This window comes from Lolium rigidum, chromosome 6 (genome assembly GCF_022539505.1).
Source record: "Lolium rigidum isolate FL_2022 chromosome 6, APGP_CSIRO_Lrig_0.1, whole genome shotgun sequence".
NCBI classification, from domain to species: Eukaryota; Viridiplantae; Streptophyta; class Magnoliopsida; order Poales; family Poaceae; genus Lolium; species Lolium rigidum.
Window position 1 is genome coordinate 352,778,836 of NC_061513.1, and position 6,174 is coordinate 352,785,009.

Below are 6,174 nucleotides of genomic sequence, written 5' to 3' on the forward strand. Positions count from 1 at the left end.
TTACGACAAGTACATAGACCGCTATCCGGCATGCATCTATGCCTAAAAAGTCCACCTTCGAGGTTATCATCCGAACCCCTTCCGGTATTAAGTTGCAAACAACGAGACAATTGCATTAAGTATGGTGCGTAATGTAATCAACACAAATATCCTTAGACAAAGCATTGATGTTTTATCCCTAGTGGAAACAGCACATCCACAACCTTAGAACTTTCTGTCAATGTCCCAGATTCAATGGAGGCATGAACCCACTATCGAGCATAAATACTCCCTCTTGGAGTTACAAGTATCAACTTGGCCAGAGCCTCTACTAGCAACGGAGAGCATGCAAGAACATAAACAACATATATGATAGATTGATAATCAACTTGACATAGTATTCAATATTCATCGGATCCCAACAAACACAACATGTAGCATTACAAATAGATGATCTTGATCATGATAGGCAGCTCACAAGATCTAACATGATAGCACAATGAGGAGAAGACAACCATCTAGCTACTGCTATGGACCCATAGTCCAGGGGTGAACTACTCACACATCGATCCGGAGGCGATCATGGTGATGAAGAGACCTCGGGAGATGATTCCCCTCTCCGGCGAGGGTGCCGGAGGCGATCTCCTGAATCCCCCGAGATGGGATTGGCGGCGGCGGCGTCTCTGGAAGGTTTTCCGTATCGTGGCTCTCGGTACTGGGGTATTCGCGACGAAGGCTTTAAGTAGGCGGAAGGGCAGAGTCGGGGGCGTCACGAGGGCCCCACACACCAGGGCCGCGCGGCCAGGGCCTGGGCCGCGCCGCCCTGTTGTGTCGGCGCCTCGTCGCCCCACTTCGTATCTCTCTCGGTCTTCTGGAAGCTTCTTAGAAAAATAAGACCCTGGGCGTTGATTTCGTCCAATTCCGAGAATATTTCCTTACTAGGATTTCTGAAACCAAAAACAGCAGAAAACGACAAGCGGCTCTTCGGAATCTCGTCAATAGGTTAGTGCCGGAAAATGCATAATAATGACATATAATGTGTATAAAACATGTGAGTATCATCATAGAAGTAGCATGGAACATAAGAAATTATAGATACGTTTGGGACGTATCAAGCATCCCCAAGCTTAGTTCCTACTCGCCCTCGAGTAGGTAAACGATAACAAAGATAATTTCTGAAGTGACATGCTATCATAATCGTGATCAATACTATTGTAAAGCATATGAGATGAATGCAGCGGTTCGAAGCAATGGTGAAGATAATGAGTAAATAACTGAATCATATAGCAAAGACTTTTCATGAATAATACTTTCAAGACAAGCATCAATAAGACTTGCATAAGAGTTACTCATAAAGCAATAAATTCAAAGTAGAAAGCTTTGAAACAACACAAAGGAAGATATAAGTTTCAGCGGTTGCTTACAATTTCAACATGTATATCTCATGGATAATTGTCAACACAAAGTAATATAACAAGTGCAATAGGTAAACATGTAAGAATCAATGCACATAGTTGATACAAGTGTTTGCTTCTAGGATAGAAAGAATAGGTGAACTGACTCAATAATAAAGTAGAAGATAGGCCCTTTGCAGAGGGAAGCATGGATTACTATATTTGTGCTAGAGCTTTTCATTTTGAAAACATAGAACAATTTTGTCAACTGTAGTAATAAATCATATGTGTTATGTATAAGATATCCTATAAGTTTCAAGCCTCATGCATAGTATACCAATAGTGCTGGCACCTTGTCCTAATTAGCTTGGATTAACATGGATTATCATTGCATAGCATATGTTTCAACCAAGTGTCACAAAGGGGTACCTCTATGCCGCCTGTACAAAGGTCTAAGGAGAAAGTTCGCATTGGATTTCTCGCTTTTGATTATTCTCAACTTAGACATCCATACCGGGACAACATAGACAACAGATAATGGACTCCTCTTTAATGCATAAGCATTCAACAACAGCTAAAATTATCATAAGAGATTGAGGATTAATTGTCCAAACTGAAACTTCCACCATGGATCATGGTTTTAGTTAGCGGCCCAATGTTTTTCTCTAACAATATGCATACTCAAACCATTTGATCATGAAAATCGCCCTTACTTCAGACAAGACGAACATGCATAGCAACTCACATGATATTCAACAAAGGTGTAATAGTTGATGGCGTCCCCAGAAACATGGTTACCGCTCAACAAGCAACTTATTAAGAAATAAGACACATAAGTACATATTCTTCACCACAATAGTTTTAAGGCTATTTTTCCCATTAGCTATATATTGCAAAGACAAAGAATAGAATTTTTAAAGGTAGCACTCAAGTAATGTACTTTGGAATTGCAGAGAAATACCATGTAGTAGGTAGGTATGGTGGACACAAATGGCATAGTTTTTGGCTCAAGGATTTGGATGCACGAGAATAATTCCTCTCAATACAAGGCTAGGCTAGCAAGGTTGTTTGAAGCAAACTCAAGTATAAAACGGTGCAGCAAAACTCACATATGAACATATTGTAAGCATTATAAGACTTTACATCGTCTCCTTGTTGTTCAAACACCTTAACCAGAAAATATCTAGACTCTAGAGATCAATCATGCAAACCAAATTTTAACAAGCTCTATGTAGTTTTTCATTAATGGGTGCAAAGTACATGATGCAAGAGCTTAAACATGATCTATATGAGCACAACAATTGCCAAGTATCCAATTATTCAAGACATTATACCAATTACCACATGCGGCATTTTCCGTTTCCAACCATATAACAATGAACGAAGTAGTTCAACATTCGCCATGAACATTAAGAGTAAAGCTAAGAACATATGTGTTCATACGAAACAACGGAGCGTGTCTCTCTCCCAAACAAGGAATACTAGGATCCAATTTTATTCAAACAAAAACAAAAACAAAAACAAACAGACGCTCCAAGTAAAGCACATAAGATGTGACAGAATAAAAATATAGTTTCACTAGAGGTGACCTGATAAGTTGTCGATGAAAAAGGGATGCCTTGGGCATCCCCAAGCTTAGATGCTCTAGTCTTCTTAAAATATGCAGGGATGAACCACGGGGAAATCCCCAAGCTTAGACTTTTCACTCTTCTTGATCATATTGTATCATCCTCCTCTCTTGACCCTTGAAAACTTCCTCCACACCAAACTCGAAACAATCTCATTAGAGGGTTAGTGCATAATTCATATATTCAGAGGTGACATAATCATTCTTAACACTTCTGGACATTGCACAAAGCTACTGAAAGTTAATGGAACAAAGAAATCCATCAAACATAGCAAAACAGGCAATGCGAAATAAAAGGCAGAATCTGTCAAAACAGAACAGTCCGTAAAGACGAATTTTTTAGAGGAACTGGACTTGCTCAGATGAAAATGCCCAAATGGAATGAAAGTTGCGTACATATCTGAGGATCACGCACCTAAATTGGCAGATTTTTCTAAATTTTCTACAGCAGGGGCGGCTCAATTTCGTGACAGCAAGAAATCTGTTCCTGCGCAGTAATCCAAATCTAGTATTGATTTTACTATCAAAGACTTTACTTGGCACAACAATGCAATAAAATAAAGATAAGGAGAGGTTGTTACAGAAGTAACAACTTCCAAGACTCAAATATAAAACAAAAGTACAGAAGTAAAATAATGGGTTGTCTCCCATAAGCGCTTTTCTTTAACGCCTTTCAGCTAGGCGCAGAAAGTGTGAATCAAGTATTATCAAGAGATGAAGCATCAACATCATAATTTGTTCTAATAATAGAATCATAAGGTAAATTCATTCTCTTTCTAGGGAAGTGTTCCATACCTTTCTTAAGAGGAAATTGATACTTAATATTACCTTCCTTCATATCAATGGTAGCACCAACAGTTCGAAGAAAAGGTCTTCCCAATATAATGGGACAAGATGCATTGCATTCAATATCCAAGACAACAAAATCAACGGGTACAAGGTTATTGTTAACCATAATATGAACATTATCAATTCTCCCCAAAGGTTTCTTTATAGCATTATCAGCAAGATTAACATCCAAATACCAATTTTTCAATGGTGGCAAGTCAAGCATATTATAGATTTTCTTAGGCATAACAGAAATACTTGCACCAAGATCACATAAAGCATTACAATCAAAATCATTGACCCTCATCTTAATGATGGGCTCCCAACCATCTTCTAACTTCCTAGGAATAGAAGATTCAAGTTTTAGTTTCTCCTCTCTAGCTTTTATGAGAGCATTTGTAATATGTTTTGCAAATGCCAAATTTATAGCACTAGCATTGGGACTTTTAGCAAGTTTTTGTAAGAACTTTATAACTTCAGAGATGTGACAATCATCAAAATCTAAAACATTATGATCTACAGCAATGGGATCACAAACAGTTTCAGCAGTTTTAGCAGTTTTAGGCAATTTTGCACGCTTTGCACTAGGAGTAGAAACATTGCCAACACCAATTATTTTACCATTGATAGTAAGGGGTGTAGCAACATGTGAAGCATTAGCATTACTAGTGGTGGTAATAGTCCAAACTTTAGCTACATTATTCTCTTTAGCAAGTTTTTCATTTTCTTCTCTTTCCCACCTAGCATGCAATTCAGCCATCAATCTAATATTCTCATTAATTCGAACTTGGATGGCATTTGCAGTAGTAACAATTTTATTATCATTATCCTTATTAGGCATAACTTTCAATTTTAAAAGATCAACATCAGAGGCAAGTCTATCAACCTTAGAAGCAAGAATATCAATTTTATCAAGCTTTTCCTCAACAGATTTATTAAAAGCGAGTTTGTGTACTAATAAATTCTTTAAGCATGGCTTCAAGACCAGGGGGTACACTCCTATTATTGTTGTAAGAATTCCCATAAGAATTACCATAACCATTACCATTAGCAGAAGGATATGGCCTATAGTTGTTACCAGAATTATTCCTATAAGCATTGTTGTTGAAATTATTACTTTTAATAAAATTCACATCAACATGTTCTTCTTGGGCAACCAATGAAGCTAAAGGAACATTATTAGGATCAACATTAGATCTACCATTCACAAGCATAGACATAATAGCATCAATCTTATCACTCAAGGAGGAGGTTTCTTCAACAGAATTTACCTTCTTACCTTGCAGAGCTCTTTCCGTGTGCCATTCAGAGTAATTTATCATCATATCATCAAGAAGCTTTGTTGCCGCCCCCAAAGTGATGGACATAAAGGTACCTCCAGTAGCTGAATCCAATAGGTTCCGCGAAGAAAAATTCAATCCTGCATAAAAGGTTTGGATGATCATCCAAGTAGTTAGTCCATGGGTAGGGCAATTCTTCACCAAAGATTTCATTCTCTCCCATGCTTGAGCAACATGTTCATTATCTAATTGCTTAAAATTCATTATGCTACTTCTCAAAGATATAATTTTAGCGGGAGGATAATATCTACCAATAAAAGCATCCTTACATTTAGTCCATGAATCAACACTATTTCTAGGCAGAGATAGCAACAATTCTTTAGCTCTTCCTCTTAAGGAGAAAGGAAACAATTTTAATTTTATAATATCACCATCTACATCCTTATACTTTTGCATTTCACAAAGTTCAACAAAATTATTAAGATGGGCAGCAGCATCATCAGAACTAACACCAGAAAATTGCTCTCTCATAACAAGATTTAGTAAAGCAGGTTTAATTTCAAAGAATTCTGCTGTAGTTGCAGGTGGAGCAATAGGTGTGCATATTAAATAATTATTATTTGTGCTAGTGAAGTCACACAACTTAGTATTCTCAACAGTACCCATTTTAGCAGTAGTAAATAAAGCAAACTAAATAAAGTAAATGCAAGTAACTAATTTTTTTGTGTTTTTTAATATGGAGAACAAGACAGTAAATAAAGTAAAACTAGCAACAATTTTTTTTGTGTTTTTGATATAAGAGCAAACAAAGCAGTAAATAAAATAAAGTAAAGCAAGACAAAAACAAAGTAAAGAGATTGGATGTGGGAGACTCCCCTTGCAGCGTGTCTTGATCTCCCCGGCAACGGCGCCAGAAAAATCCTTGCTGTTGGCGTGGTAGTGGTTAACACACGTCCGTTGGGAACATTGCGACAAAGTACATAGACCGCTATCCAGCATGCATCTATGCCTAAAAAGTCCACCTTCAGGTTATCATCCGAACCCCTTCCAGTATTAAGTTGCAAAC